Source organism: Alnus glutinosa, chromosome 7 (genome assembly GCF_958979055.1).
Source record: "Alnus glutinosa chromosome 7, dhAlnGlut1.1, whole genome shotgun sequence".
Lineage (NCBI taxonomy): Eukaryota > Viridiplantae > Streptophyta > Magnoliopsida > Fagales > Betulaceae > Alnus > Alnus glutinosa.
This window is the reverse complement of record NC_084892.1, coordinates 20112984-20129679: the sequence shown is the minus strand read 5'-3', so window position 1 is coordinate 20129679 and position 16696 is coordinate 20112984. Positions and strand designations below refer to the sequence as shown.

Below are 16696 nucleotides of genomic sequence, written 5' to 3'. Positions count from 1 at the left end.
CCATCCCTCCTCCCCTAGAGGCACTACAAAAAATTTGCTTATTAGCGGCCAGCGAATTTGGCCGCTAATAGTCCGACGCTAAAGACTATTAGCGGCCACATTTTTTACTCGCCGCTAATAATTGTTTTATAGCAGCGAACTTGGTGGCTGCTAAAAATAATTTTACTCGCCGCAATTTTTTATTAACCGAGCATAAGAGTCGCCACTAATACTAGACTATTAGCGACCACATACAATAGTTAAAATAGTATAGTATTAGCGGCCACACATATGTGGCCGCTAATAGTATTAAAAAATGAATAATAATAATAATAGTAATAAATTTAAATCCACCCATCCTCACTACATTAATTAAATCTCTACGTGGAAAAATTTAACCAACCATGATTTGTATAGGCTCCAAGTCTTAAATCTAGATTTGTCAGTGCTTCAATTGATTCTGCATTTGAAAATTTCAGTAAGTTAGAAATTCTCCAAAAATCAAAATCCTTACAAAGAAGACTAAAGAAAAAACAACATTAACATTTAATTTCTTGACAAATAATGCATATTATTAAAACACAAATTTAATTCTACAAAACTCTGGATGTGGGATGCTAAATTACCTATGCTCACGGTGAGCTATCAAGTCCTCAATTGGGCCTGAAGCAAGAACTTCATGTTGGCCTGTACATGAATGTGATAAGCTTTAAGATCGTAACAGTATAGTACAAAAAAGAAAGAAAAATAAAAGCCAGAACAAAAAGGAAAAAGGAAAATTAAGAAAAAATCTAAAAAAATCTCAGCTCCTCTTTTTTTCATTCAGAAACCCAAAAAAGAAAAGAAAAGAAAAGAAAAGAAAAAAAAAAAAAAGAAAAAAAAAGAAAAAAAAGAAAAGATTGTTTTCCAAGATACATTTCAGCCAATAGGGCATATTTCAGTTTTCCCTGGTAGTTATAGCAAAAGAAGTCACTGTTTTAATCAACCTCACAAAGCCCCTAAATAAATATGATCCTAAACCATAGTTACAACCAAAACTAACAAAAATAATAACCTTAAACAAAAACTAAAATAGAGTGAAGAGATTGAAGCCGTATGACCAAGGCCATTTCTTAGCCTAGGATCTGCAGCTCAACTCACATACCAAAAGGCTTAAACATACTGTCTCATTCATAATACCGAAGTATTATTGTAGTTTGCACTTAGATGTGCAAAGAAACTGATATGAGACCAACGATTTAAAGAAAAATACAAGAACAAATAAAGAGTTTCCAAAACAGCAAAATAACTAAACTGAGGTTTTAGGATTTCCTACCTTTCCAAAAAGTAGTCGATTGGAGCTAAGAACATGATATAAATTGACAGCCAGTATGTAACAAGGACCAAATGATTAATTCCATCCTCAAGGTCTTTCTTGAGAAGAATATTCACAACAGCAAAGGCAAAATTGATTGCCACCATTATAATAAAACATTTCTATTCTTCAAAACTCTTCACGTCAGCTGTTCTATTCATCAATGTGGGAGGCAGAGTGAGGCTTCTTCCATCACTCTTCACAAAGTTATTATGCTAAAAAACTCACTAGAGACAAACATTTTTTGGTTTAAGTAAACTGGATCCAGAATAAGTGGGCACAAAGCAAGATTAAATTCTTCAAATCACTACTAAAGTCATCATCTGAATCAGATTCTTGAACACTAACAAAAAACCTACCAGGCATTCCAGCAATAAAATCACTGATTAAGTAAATTGTAAAAGAAAAGAATAAAAGCAATAAAGAAAAAAACAAGAAAACAAAAAAATAAAACAAAAGAAAATCCATGTTCTTCAATCTAGCCCAAATATTAAGGCTTAGAAGGAAATGTCCCACCCTCCAGCCCATCATCAACATGGCAGTAGTTTAAAGGGGCTAAACTTTTGAAGGAGAGTGCTGCGATTTTTGCCTAGTGTTGGGGATAAAATTAACACCAAAGACATGTGGGCCTAAGGTAGTATCGGGGGCCGAGCCCATCGGGTTGGCCCCGCCAGATCAGACCCAAGTACAAGACCATTGGTTATCTCCAAAAAGACGGATATTCAAAATATATCAAGATAGACTTCTATCCCATCAAATATGGGATAAGGTACATAATAGAATGACATTAGCTAAAGAGAGTGTCATATCCAGTTTGGACTCTATTACCCAATTTGAATTCTATGTGATCTAGGACTCAGACTCCTAATTAGAAAGACAAGGTTCAAGACTATGTGATCTAGGACTCAGACTCCTAATTAGATTATGCTCCAAGCACTCTAGCAGTTTTATAACTGTGAACTGTGAGCCTATAAATAAGACTACTACGTCAGGTATTGATAACGAACAGATTCTCTGAACTCTTGAGATTACTGATATTCTCCAGAAAATAAGTTTGAACTGACTTAGGCATCGGAGTGGGGGTCCGGTCGGCACCCCCGACGAGCCGTTTGTTATTTTGCAGATTACGAGGAGAACGAACATCGAGGAAGGCAACGAATTACAAGGCGACATGTCACCGTACCGGAAACTGTACCAACAGTTTGGCGCCGTCTGTGGGAAACGACGAATCGCTTCTTGCAAAAAAATAAATCCGCAACGGTGACTACGTGATCAAATCAAGTTTGAAATCTCAGATCAGAATCTAATCACACCAAATCGGTGCTGGCGGTATACAGATGTGGTATCATCTAGATCCGCGCTCAGAGGTAACAATTTTACATGGGTGTGCTAATACAAATTCATAGTGGGTCCAATTTTATTCCTAAAAAAAAGCATCGTTGCTTCTTTCCCCCAAAAAAAATAAAAATAAATAAATAAATAAATAAATAAGGCTTGAGGGATTGGGCCTAGTCCAACTCTTTCCAATGGGTTGGCCCAAACAAACAAAAAATACAAAAAAAAAGGGGAGAAGCCAACCCAGTCCGGTTCTTGGCTTCTTCTTCGGCTTTCCACCAGAATCCAGAAAACCAGATGGAGATCCTCACTTCGCCGGAGATGCCGAGTCAGGAGAAGAAGGATTCGCCACCGCGAAGGTACAGCTCTGGATCCACTCCCACCGACTCTGTGACCATCGAAAGCCCCGGTAATGTGAACTACCGAGGCGACAGTAGATCCTCAACAACCGGCCTTTGAGTTGGCTAGAACCGGTTCTTCCACGAACGTTGGACAGGAGAAGATGAGTTTTTATTACCCTTGGTTTATCAATCTCCCTGAGACACAAACTTATTATTTGTCTAATTCATATACTCTAAGTATTGGCATCAAATTGGCCATCTTCTTGTTCGACTCTTGCTTCGGGGGTTTCTCTTTGATTGCAGAGACAGTAGATCAGGTGCCTTTGCAATTGTGGATTATATGAAGAGGTACCATGGAGCCACGAAGCGTTCTATTTGGTGTGCTTCTGTTGTGGTCAGGCATCCTCCAACGAGGTTGAAATACAAAGAGAAGAAAAGAGGAGTTGGCCCAAAAAAAAAAAAAAAAAAAAAAAAAAAAAAAAAAAACACCCGAGTCTATGGGTTGTTTGTCCCGGCGGCTACATCAAAAAGAAAAGACCAAGTGATGTATAAGGCTCCAGATATTTCGTCCAAGTCAAACCTCCAACCTCCAGAAAATTCAACCGAAAAGGAAGAAGATGGGTCAAGAGGAAGAAAGGAGTCGACACACACACACAAAAAAAAAAAAAAAAAAAAAAAAAAAAAAAAAACACCGACAGGTATGTCCAACCCAGTCCGGCTATGGTTTCTTCCCTGATGAACGGACCCGATCCGGTTCTTGCTTTCTTCTTTGAAGAAAAAGCTGGGTACGAGCTCCAGACCCTCGTCAAGGGAAGATCCACTCTGGCTCATTTCAGTTCAAGTTCAGATCCTCTCCAATGGGGGATTCGCCACCGTGAAAGTCCAGCTTTGGATCCTCCCTGCTGACTCCGAAACCACTGAGAGCCCCGGTGACACGATCCACAGAGCGATGCTGGCTAGAAGATTCCGGACTTCCGAAGCAGCGGCAACAAAGAGACACTTCAAGGAAAGAAAGACGTCAGAGAAGGGAAGACCGGTGTGCAGAAAAGCTGAAAGTAAAGAGGCCCAACCCGGATCGGTTGGACCAAGAATTCGGATCCTCTCCTCCGACCCAGTGACCACCAATTACTGAGTCGTGGTTTCCATAGGTGCAGATTAGAGAAATTGAAAGCGGCCAGTCCATCGCCCAAGCTTTGTCTCGGAGGTTCAGCCAACGTCCAGAACAGAGAGTGGGGTGCGGTCAAGACCCCCGAGGCTCATCACAACAGTGAGACTGATGTGAACTTCCGAGATAACGGCAACAGAGAGACTCACCCGGAAGATTCTGGACTCCCAAGGACTCGGACCTCAGGGGCAGCGATGACCCTCCACTGTCACAGTAGTTCGACCCAGAAACAGCTAGTTCTCGTCCCTAGCTCAGCTACACTCCGGTTCTTCCCTGGTCGGTGCCATCGACATTCTTGATACGGCCATTAGATTCGTAGTGTTCCACGGCCTTGTTCTTGCCCAGCTTGAAAGCCCTCGGCACAGATTGATAGTTGATGCTCAAACAGATCCTAGCACAAAACAACTGGAGATTCCCCATTAAATCGTTGAGCTGGTTCAGTAGCTCCGATTTCTGATGCAGTTCACACTTCACAGGGGTTGATTCTTGCTGAGTCTTGTAGCGATAGGGAGAAAGTTTCCTCTAATGGGTAATCTTGGCTGGATGTATTTATTCATCTATGGGTCCAAAAAGCCCAGCCTCGTCTCGTGATCCTCGTAAATTTTGGGCAATTGATAGAAGTAAAAGAAGTGTGGCAGGAGAACATCTGTATTGCTAGGGGCTGTTGACTAAGTGCTATAAGACATCATTCTGAGAAGACTGCCCTTCTGGAGCTCCACCCGAGAAGTGCACACTCATTTGTCCCGAGACCATTTGTCTCGAACCTTCATTTTCTGCATTGGATACCAACTGGCCTTGGCTTTGCTGCTGGATCTTGCATGCAATCACTTTACTTGAGGTCCGTGTTGAGCTTGAATTGGAAGACAATATCGTTGAATTCCTTAGTCATTGTCAATGGTGGAAATGGTGGGGCCAGTGAGCCGATGGCGGACCCGGAAAGAAAAATGTATATATGTTTTTACGTCAAATGAAAGACCCGAGTGGGCCCTTCAGGATGTATGACAAAAAGAAAGGAAAAAGAAGGAGAAAAAGGGAGTATGTATGGAGGTTAGTATACTCTGAGAAAGTTAGATCCGAGGTGTTTTATTGAGGCTGAAAGTTAGATCCGAGGTGATTTATTGAGGCTGAAAGTTAGATCCGAGGTGTTTTATTGAGGCTGAAAGTTAGATCCGAGGTGATTTATTGAGGCTGAAAGTTAGATCCGAGGTGATTTATTGAGGCTGAAAGTTAGATCCGAGGTGATTTATTGAGGCTGAAAGTTAGATCCGAGGTCATTTATTGAGGCTGAAAGTTAGATCCGAGGTCATTTATTGAGGCTGAAAGTTAGATCCGAGGTGTTTTATCGAGGCGAGAAGTTAGATCCGAGATGTTTTACCAAGGTGAAAAGTTAGATCCGAGGTGATATACCGAGAAGAAAGTATAATCCGAGAAGTTTGATCCGAGGGTATTCTACCGAGGCAAAAAGTATGTACCGAGATGACACATACCGAGAGTATTATTCCGAGGGTACTATCCCGAGGAGACTATGCCCGAGCTCCTAGTTCCAAATAGCACACTTTGAGGACCCCTCCAAATTTGCCATCCTCCAAAGTGCACAGTCACATGCCGAAGAACCAATCCGAACCAAAGGTCCAGCTTGAGGAACTCTCCCAAAGAGCCCCATATCGAGTGGCGTGCAAGATAAGGAACTCTAAGTAAGACGATTCATCTTCATCGAATTCACCAGATAAGTTCATACTCTTCTTTTACAAACATGATTTATGGATAAATGTTGGTTTTTACCAACCAGGAAAAAATATATATATAAATGCACTTGTACGCTTTGCCGAAATATATATATATTTTGATAAAATAGACTCATGTGTTGAGGCTTCACTCCTGTCGTGAGTGAAAGGATTACAAAATCATCCCGACGGATAAAAAGAATATATGGTGCTACTGTGCATTCTGCTATTTTGTTTTAGGATATGCAGTGCTTCGTTAACCCTTTTTGCAGAAAAGATACGGGGAGACAACCCCTACAACAAATTAAACAGGAAAAGTCTCTCGGTCAGTCCAACACCGAGAGCAGGAAAAGTCTCTCGGTTAGTCCAAAACCGAGAGCAGGAAAAGTCTCTCGGTCAGTCAACACCGAGAGCAGGAAAAGTCTCTCGGTCAGTCAACACCGAGAGCAGGAAAAGTCTCTCGGTCAGTCCAACACCGAGAGCAGGAAAAGTCTCTCGGTCTATCCAACACCGAGAGCAGGAAAAGCCTCTCGGTTAGTCCAACACCGAGAGCAGGAAAAGTCTCTCGGTCTATCCAACACCGAGAGCAGGAAAAGCCTCTCGGTCTATCCAACACCGAGAGCAGGAAAAGCCTCTCGGTCTATCCAACACCGAGAGCAGGAAAAGTCCCTCGGTCTATCCAACACCGAGAGCAGGAAAAGTCTCTCGGTTAGTCCAAAACCGAGAGCAGGAAAAGTCTCTCGGTCAGTCAACACCGAGAGCAGGAAAAGTCTCTCGGTCAGTCAACACCGAGAGCAGGAAAAGTCTCTCGGTCTATCCAACACCGAGAGCAGGAAAAGCCTCTCGGTCTATCCAACACCGAGACCAGGAAAAGTCTCTCGGTCAGTCAACACCGAGAGCAGGAAAAGTCTCTCGGTCAGTCAACACCGAGAGCAGGAAAAGTCTCTCGGTCTATCCAACACCGAGAGCAGGAAAAGCCTCTCGGTTAGTCCAACACCGAGAGTAGGAAAAGTCTCTCGGTCTATCCAACACCGAGAGCAGGAAAAGCCTCTCGGTTAGTCCAACACTGAGAGCAGGAAAAGTCTCTCGGTCTATCCAACACCGAGAGCAGGAAAAGCCTCTCGGTCTATCCAACACCGAGAGCAGGAAAAGTCTCTCGGTCAGTCAACACCGAGAGCAAGAAAAGTCTCTCGGTCAGTCAACACCGAGAGCAGGAAAAGTCTCTCGGTCAGTCCAACACCGAGAGTAGGAAAAGTCTCTCGGTCTATCCAACACCGAGAGCAGGAAAAGCCTCTCGGTTAGTCCAACACCGAGAGCAGGAAAAGTCTCTCGGTCTATCCAACACCGAGAGCAGGAAAAGCCTCTCGGTCTATCCAACACCGAGAGCAGGAAAAGTCTCTCGGTCTATCCAACACCGAGAGTAGGAAAAGCCTCTCGGTTAGTCCAACACCGAGAGCAGGAAAAGCCTCTCGGTTAGTCCAACACCGAGAGCAGGAAAAGCCTCTCGGTCTATCCAACACCGAGAGCAGGAAAAGTCTCTCGGTTAGTCCAACACCGAGAGCAGGAAAAGCCTCTCGGTTAGTCCAACACCGAGAGCAAGAAAAGCCTCTCGGTTAGTCCAACACCGAAAGCAGAAAAAGAAAAAGTCTCTCGGTCTAACCAACACCGAGAGCAGGAAAAGCCTCTCGGTTAATCCAACACCGAGAGCAGAAAAAGAAAAAGTCTCTCGGTCTATCCAACACCGAGAGCAAGGAAGAACAGACAATCCCCAGGTATCGATTAATCTCTGCTAAGAATAAAGCAGCAGTCCGAGACAGAATGGAAGCACTTCTTCATCAAACTTCTCTAAAGATGATCAAGCTGCATCAGCGTCCATCTGAATACCCACCTCGAACGACTTAACCTGCGGTCGCAGACTAAAGTTATGGGGGGTAGCTCATTAAAACAAATAGGAAGGTAAAGGTTTAGAAAGACAGATCTTCAGAAAGGAAAAGGTTCAGGGAGATAAAGTTTCAGAACGACAAAGCTTCAGAACGACAAAGCTTTAGGATGACAAAGCTTCAGAATGATAAAGTTTCAGGAAGGAGAAACTTCAGGAAGGTATGAGGATAAAACCTCTTTAAAAAATCATCAAGTAAGATTTAAAGAAACCGAGATATGTCTCGGAAGAACTTTTTGAGTGAGAAACTTTAAACTTTTTCCAGGTAAAGATGTTCAATTCAGTTTGAAAAATTATGAGGTTCTACGGCTAATAAGATAAGGAAAGTGAAAGTCAAAAAGTTCGAGACTTCCATTCATTAACATTGAAATTTTGTTCATTACAAAAAAAGTTTTACATGAAAAAGAAAAGATACATTTGAAAAGGAAAGTTCAAGTATTTACAGGTTGAAGCCCTAAGACTCACTCCGAATTCCGAGATCTCTTTTACACCATCGTCCAGGATACCAAGAGGATTTGACTATCCGCCTCGAACGACTTAGCCCGCGGTCGCGGACTAAAGCTATGGGGGGTAGCTCAACAAAGTTAAAGCTTCTACAAAGGGAAAATCACCGAAGCTACCCCAAACTCTTAAATTAAGATCTCTCAGGAGCAACTCGAACAAAGATACGGGGAGACAACCCCTATAACAAACCATACGGGGATATCACCTCTACAAAAAATAACCAAGTAAGTTCATCGCTTCTAAAAGGTTTTTTCATATCCTCCTCGGTCATAACTTACACAAACCGATTGTTTGTTTAAGTTAAGGAGGATAACTCAAAGTAAGATTTTTCTCTCCTAGTCACGGAGTTCAAAACAAAAGATTTTTCCCTCTTCAGCTCGGAGGTTAAAACAAAAGATTTTTTCTCTCCTAGTCATGGAGTTCAAAACAAAAAGATTTTTGAAACAAAAGATTTTTCTTACTCTCCTCGGAGTTAACTTACGCAAACCGATTGTTTGTTCAAGTTATTAGAGGATAAGTGAGAATTGATTTGTCATGGAAAGTTTTTCCATAACAAAGAATTCAAACATTACAAAGTTCGAAAATAAAGATATTCACAGGTGAGACCAAGCTAGATGGTATTCAGATTAGAAGATTCAGTACGCCAAGCACAAAACCTCAAGCCACCAGAAGCCCCTAGTCGTTATAAGTCTCGGACAACCAAAGCCTCAGTGCTAGTCTGGGCCTCCGAAGCCCCCAAGAGAGATTTTTGTGGAAGCGGTCTACGAAGCGCTACCAATGAAGAAGCTTCGGGTATGTTAAGCCTTTTCTTCAACGGTTTACCATTTTTGTCAGACAGAACCTTGATCTCAGGAAAGTCGTACGCAAAGTGTTATCTCAGAGTGGCATTTCACCACAATCTTGGTGAAATCAACTACATCAGTCCGATCCATCTCCTACCGAGAGTAGAAGATCATCTTCACAACTTTGGCCTGACCGACAATATTATGTGGAGGCATTTATGAAGAAGATATTTATGAGAAGTTGCTATTATTACTATGGGAGATCACAAGTTGGATCCACTCAACCCGATCCAAGGAGGAGATAAACATTTAGCAACTACTTCAGGGAAATCAGGATAGGACTTATGGTCCAATCAGATAAGAAGAAGGATCAGATCAGAAGTCTAAGAAGATATCAGATTAGAAGTCTAATAAAGGATCAGAGTCCAATTAGAACTCTGACATCAATTCTAGAGCTCGATTAGAACTCTAACAGCAATTCTAGATCGACAAGGAGCAGGAATTCTAATCCTTCCAGAGATTCGAGGCATTATTCGTCATAATTACTTTGAAAGAGGCGGTAATTGTCAGATACAGATTATGGAAGATCCAGATTCAGAAATTGAGGTATTTAATTCTCTTACATTCTAAATTCAAATAAGAGAATTAGGGGGGTAACTGTTGGGGATAAAATTAACACCAAAGACATGTGGGCCTAAGGTAGTATCGGGGGCCGAGCCCATCGGGTTGGCCCGGCCAGATCAGACCCAAGTACAAGACCATTGGTTATCTCCAAAAAGACGGATATTCAAAATATATCAAGATAGACTTCTATCCCATCAAATATGGGATAAGGTACCTAATAGAATGACATTAGCTAAAGAAAGTGTCATATCCAGTTTGGACTCTATTACCCAATTTGAATTCTATGTGATCTAGGACTCAGACTCCTAATTAGAAAGACAAGGTTCAAGACTATGTGATCTAGGACTCAGACTCCTAATTAGATTATGCTCCAAGCACTCTAGCAGTTTTATAACTGTGAACTGTGAGCCTATAAATAAGACTACTACGTCAGGTATTGATAACGAACAGATTCTCTAAACTCTTGAGATTACTGATATTCTCCAGAAAATAAGTTTGAACTGACTTAGGCATCGGAGTGGGGGTCCGGTCGGCACCCCCGACGAGCCGTTTGTTATTTTGCAGATTACGAGGAGAACGAACATCGAGGAAGGCAACGAATTACAAGGCGACACGTCACCGTACCGGAAACTGTACCAACACCTAGCAAAACCACCACTTATAATATGTGTAGTAAAAGCAAATCCTCCCACTTTAAATCACAATAATAGCAATAAGGGTCTGATATTAAGATAATTGATATTATACTATGAACAACTATACTTATTACTAGTAAGACAACACTTGAAAAATGCAAATGCAATAGAAGAAGTAGCCGGTCAAGAAAAAAGATCCACAGATAGAGATTATATAAAATATAGTCATAATGGATATTTTTTGTTCAGGAAATGGTTAGATGAGTTACTAATGCCAAAATGAATACAAAGCATACCTCTTCTAGTTCTGCAACAATCTCTCCTCTTGTATTTTTCTTCAAAGACACAACAGAACCTGGCTACATGCAATCCAACCAAAATTTAGAATCAACCAACATATCCAAAAAATCTACCAACAATACAATAAAAAGCTATGAACAATACATTAAAACTTTGTCAATACAATATGATTCTGCAATGATGCTTGACAATCATTATCCTTGGATTCACCCCTTACTCTTCCAATACTCAAATCCCTGAAACTCTCCCAAGTGATTTGCATGCATTCTTCCTAAAGTTTAAAAATCATTGGACAAATAGCTACTTATGGAAAATTTGCACAACAATCCCAACGATAAACCCTATGGAAAGACATATAAAAAGCCCATAACTGCTTGTGGACAATCAGTTAGTGAACCACGAAACCACATGTAAAAGAGGCAACAAGCCAGAATAATAAGATTGATAAAAAAATTCAGTACTACAAACCATATCTCCCAATGGTTTTCATATGCTAAACACACCACTAAAGCTTTCAGGATGACCAAATTTGAAGCAGAAAGGCATGTTTGAGAAACACTTCCACTAATGAAGCAAGTAAATTAGATGCAAAAAATAGGTCTCATCTCCACCAACGGTTTCAAGAAAATTATTCTAAAAATGCACATCTCTAGAAACATCCTAAAGCATCTATACATACAATCAGGTTTATATTTTATGTAAGTAGAAAATAAAGAACACAGCATGTTCTCAAACTTCCGCACCATCTACATTATCAAAGTAAACTCTTCTTAGATCAAAAATTACAAGTGCAGAGCAAAATGTTCCACACTTCATCAAGAATCTGATGCAGCAGCACCAACTAGCACACCAATATCACAACATACCTAAAAACTAAATGACAGCAAATTGAAAGGCATATAATTGGATGCTACTAAAAACCCTTTGCCGACTTTTTCTTTTTTTTTAGATGAGATATTATGATAAAGCAAAATGGATTGGAGCATCAAGCCATTTATAACAAATAGACGTTTCATCCTGGACTATCCAAAAGATCTAATTGAGTACTAATCTAGTTATATACAACTTAATTTAAATCAATCATTTCTATTCTTATTATTAAAAGCATTCCCATATCTTCTATTTCTTCATCTTATTCCTTATTTTCTTTCGGAATACAATAGGTTACTACTCAAAATGCACATAAATCCCCAGGATTAGTTTAGGGAAAAAAAAAAAAAAACAACAACGAAAACACCAAAGCTAACTCCACAATTGAGGTTAATTTCCACCTCAATTCATGATAGCCCCTCATTAACAACTAGCAGAAACATAAAATTGAAAGAAATCTAAAGCCTAAAAGAAATAAAATGTGGAATAATAAAATAAGATAGACAAGAAATTTTACGTAGTTCGGTCAATGACCTACGTCCATAGGATAAAGCCCTAAGGCTACATTATACTCTTATTGCTTGGTTAATTTACAATACAAATGATCCCTATTTATAGGGATATAGAGAATACAAAATGGTATGTAAGGACAATATAATCAAATCAGAATTGAATGTATTCAAATCTGATTTGATTATAATCAATTACAATTAATGAGGATTAATTTAAATCCTACAATATATGGAGAGTACCGTAATATACGGCATCATTATATTCTCTAACATCTATATGGAGAGTACCGTAATATACGGTATCAATATATTCTCTAACATCCCCCTGCAAATTCAATGTGGAAGATTCTGAAATCTTGAGTTTTATTTTTTATTTTATTTTATTTTTTTTATGTTGGGTCGTATATAACCCAGTATAGAGAATATATTTCTTCTTCTTCTTCTTCTTCGTCTTCCTTCTTCTGCTTATTCGTCTACCTCCTTCTTCTTCTTCTTCTTCGTCTTCCTTCTTTTGCTTCTTCGTCTTCCTCTTTCTTCTTTTTCGAGCCAACTGGAGGCTAAATAGGCATGAGCTTAAAATAAGACCACAAATGCCAAAATACAAATAATGGGCTAACTATGAGCCAAATATAAAAGCCAACAATGAGCTGAAATGGGCCTGGTTTTGAAACAATACCACAGGAGCTAAAAATATATGGGGCCAACTATAGGCTAAAATAATATGGGTCAATGACCAAAATAAGGAGCCAACAAAGGGCCAAAATAATATGGGCAACTTGGCCTCTTTTTAATGATTTTTTTTTTCTTCCTTCGTTGCATCTGTAACCAAACGGAGACCTCTGTCTCCAACAACTCGCCTAAGACCTGTCAAAAACTTGCCGGCAGGACTTAATCTCGCCGGAGAACACCACATATCGCCTGGAACATCACCGGACAACTCAAAAGTTGGCAAAAAATATCAAAATACCACAAAAGCCGCTAACAACCATGAAAACACCATTTAATGGCCAAACGTCGCCGGTGAACACAACAGAACCGCCAGAAACTCGACGGAGACAACCAGACGCGGCCTCAAACGATCTGAAACTGCCGGAGCAGATGAGAACTTGCCGGTGACACCAACTAGGATCAACAAAGAGTCAATCTACAAACACCCACCGTGAAAACACACGGAAATTTTTTTTTTTTCTTTTTTCTTTTCTTTTCTCAGGAACAGTAATCTCCCCAAAACCAAAATGCATTTTTTTTTTCTCAGGAACAGTACGAAATCTCCTAATAACAAAATTTCCTCTTTTTTTTTTTTTTTTCGTCAAATACACTGCAATATCTATGGGGATGAGATTTGCAAAGCATTGACTATAAGAAAACTAAAATACGAGAAAATGAAAAACAAGATAAATAAATCACAGGACCATTGGATCGAACATTGGCGTTAGCCTATAGCTCTAATACCATGTTAAATCACCACTTGTCCCAAAAGCTTAAGCTGATAGGAAGAAGTAAATTTAATCACTTAATCAATACTTTAACATTTCCCCTCACGTGTGGGCCTAGACTTCCTTTTAATAGGTGATGCCCAACACGTGAAATATTTAATTGAAATGGGAGGTAAATAACGGAGTCAAGGTTCGAACTCAAGACCTTTGGCTCTGATACCATGAAAGAAATCTAAAGCCTAAAATAAATAAAATGCGGAATAATAAAAGAAGATAGAGAAGAAATTTTACGTGGTTCGGTCAATGACCTACGTCCACAGGATAAAGCCCTAAGGCTACATTATACTCTTATTGCTTGGTTAATTTACAATACAAATGATCCCTATTTATAGGGATATAGAGAATACAAAATGGTATGTAAGGACAATATAATCAAATCAGAATTGAATGTATTCAAATCTGATTTGATTATAATCAATTACAATTAATGAGGATTAATTTAAATCCTACAATATATGGAGAGTACCGTAATATACGGCATCATTATATTCTCTAACATTTATATGGAGAGTACCGTAATATACGGTATCAATATATTCTCTAACAAAAATTTCCAAAGCAAACTGGTAAGTTAACAAGAGTTAAAACTGAACCACACGTTACCTTGCATTGAAACTTAAAAGAACTTCCATAAAAATGCACATATGGAGAGAGAGAGAGAAGCAAACAGTGACCGGAAAAACAGAAAACAGAAGAAAGAACCATAAAATAAAAAATTGAAGAAAAAAAAAATGAACAGAGTATAAGCGACTGGATGGTGGTGATTTACGTTTGAAAGAAAATGTTAATATAAAAGACGGTGACAAAAAAGAGGAACCCATTCATCAAAATTCCAATACCAAGTCAAAGAAAAAAGTTCAAAAAAAAAAAAAGCTCAACTACTAAAAATCACAAACCCCCACGAAGATATCAACTATCGGAAGAAAAAGAATGAAAAACTGTTATGCGCCTGCTGGATGGGTCAACTAGGAATACTCCTTGGACAGCAGCAGCCCATAGTAACAGAAGAGAGGCAGCCCATGGAAATGGAAGGAATTACGTTGCAGAGGGGATATTCACCTAGCTTCTAGAATAAGTCCACCTCATCTATGTTATTTACTGTTTTAGCCATGTAACGGTGCCTAGAAGCATCTTTTCATTTTATTCCTTTAGTCGTGTAATTGGAGGGAGAGCTGGCAATCGGTTAGAATATATTCTAACCGCTTGGCCTATTAAAGGATGGGGGAGGGTAGTCAGCAAAGCAGACGAGAATCCAGAGTATTTCCATTGTAATTCGAGAGATCGGGCCTCTCTAAGAGCCCTCCTCAATATTCAGTACCAGTTATCCTCATTTTAGTTTGCCATTTTACCTTTCCTTAAGAAAAACCCTTACAAAAACCATGAAAATCAAAAGAGTGGTGGAGGGGAAAATCACCTTGGGTCCAACGGGCTCACCTCTCCACAAGGGGGTCTTTGTGGTCTTGCAATCAAAGGAGCACTTACTGTTCTCACTCATCATACCCACGCACAATGATTCCTAAATCATAACAAATTATGGGTATCGCAAACTTATACTAAAGAAATAAGCCAAAGAATCACAAATAATAAGCCAAGAAATGAAACATTGAAGCTCCTTTTTTTTCTCCAAGGAAAACATTGAAGTGTATAATTACTCTAAAACCTCACCTTTTCCATAAGATCCATCGTGCCTAGAAAGCCCACTTTTTAAAAATCTTACAGAGAGAGAGAGAGAGAGAGAGAGAGAGAGAGAGAGAGTAAGTGGATGACAGAAACGAAGGAACCTCTCAGATTTTCCTCTTCCTTTTCGTTTCCTGGTTACATCGAGATTTCAATTCCATCAAAATGCGCAGAGAGAGAGAGAGAGAGAATAAGATCGACGGAGAACACTGGAGAGAGAGACAGCCGGAGAGAAACTGTCGAAGACAGAACAGGCTTGGAGAGGGACGGCCGGCGACGCTAAGCGAGAGAGAGAGAGAGAGGCGTTGGGGGGAGGGGGTTGAGTGTATGGGGGAGGGTGTTTAGGGATTCAGGGAAAGTAAAGGAAGAGGGGCGAGAGATTAGAAGAAGAAAAAATTTCGCTAAAATTCATAAGTCGCACCAATTTGAGCGAAAAATTGGACAAAAACAACATCGTTTTTATATTAGCAGCGACTGCCGATGCCGCTAATGACATATTATCTGCGGCGACAATCCCAAATTATAAAAAAATAAATAAAATAAAATAAAATAAAATATTAAAAATTTAAAAATTGTTCAATAAAATTTAAAAACTAGTTTTAAATTTCCTTTTCTTAATAACTACATATATAATCTTATAATTTGTATATATGCATGTAATCAATATTAACATATATACTGTTCAAATAAAAATTAACACATATATATATATATATATATATCTTGGTTTATAAGTATTATGATCAATTGCACATTAGATCAAACAAATAACTGTGTCAAGTTTGATTGATCGATTTCGTATTATAATAGATCGGACCAATGTATTATTTTGAATTAGATATTCGATCAAACCTTCAATTGTGTCAAGTTTGATCGATCATTTGTCGTATCAAGATTGATTAGATTAATGTACTAGGATCGATTAGAGTAATAAACCATGATCGATTGGATGATTCTATCGATCCTATAATCCTATCATGATCGATTGCACGTTAGATCAAACCGATAACTGTGTCAAGTTTGATTGATCAAACATTCATATCACAATAGGTCGAACTGATGCACTAGGATGAATTAGATATTCGATCAAACCTTAAATTGTGTCAAGTTTGATCGATCATTTGATCGTATTATGATCGATTAGACTAATGCACTAGGATCGATCAGAGTAATAGACCAATATCGATTTGATGATTCTATCGATCCTATGAACCTATCATGATCGATCGCACGTTAGATCGAACAGATAACTGTGTCAAGTTTGATTGATCGAACATTTGTATCACAATAGATTGAACCGATGCACTAAGATGAATTAGATATTCGATCAAACCTTCAATTGTGTCAAGTTCGATCTTACCACGATCAATGAGACTAAAGCACCAAGATGATTAAAAAATCCAAAGCATGTTATATCACGGTTAATCACAAGCAAGGAATTGGATCTTGTCATTTTCTT

General features: G+C 39.3%; 1 long non-coding RNA gene across 2 annotated transcripts; it reads right to left on the bottom strand.

The window, feature by feature from the left end:
• Nucleotides 1-294: 294 nt before the first annotated feature.
• LOC133872273 (uncharacterized) lies at nt 295-15533 on the bottom strand. Of its 2 annotated transcripts, XR_009900996.1 has the most exons (5): nt 15226-15533; nt 14995-15076; nt 10679-10737; nt 606-666; nt 295-439 (listed from the first exon to the last, which is right to left on the bottom strand). It is a non-coding gene; the product is annotated as an uncharacterized LOC133872273 (long non-coding RNA). The 2 variants fall into 2 exon arrangements; XR_009900997.1 differs by lacking the exons at nt 14995-15076; nt 15226-15533 and adding an exon at nt 14164-14221.
• Between the last annotated feature and the right edge of the window lie 1163 nt (nt 15534-16696).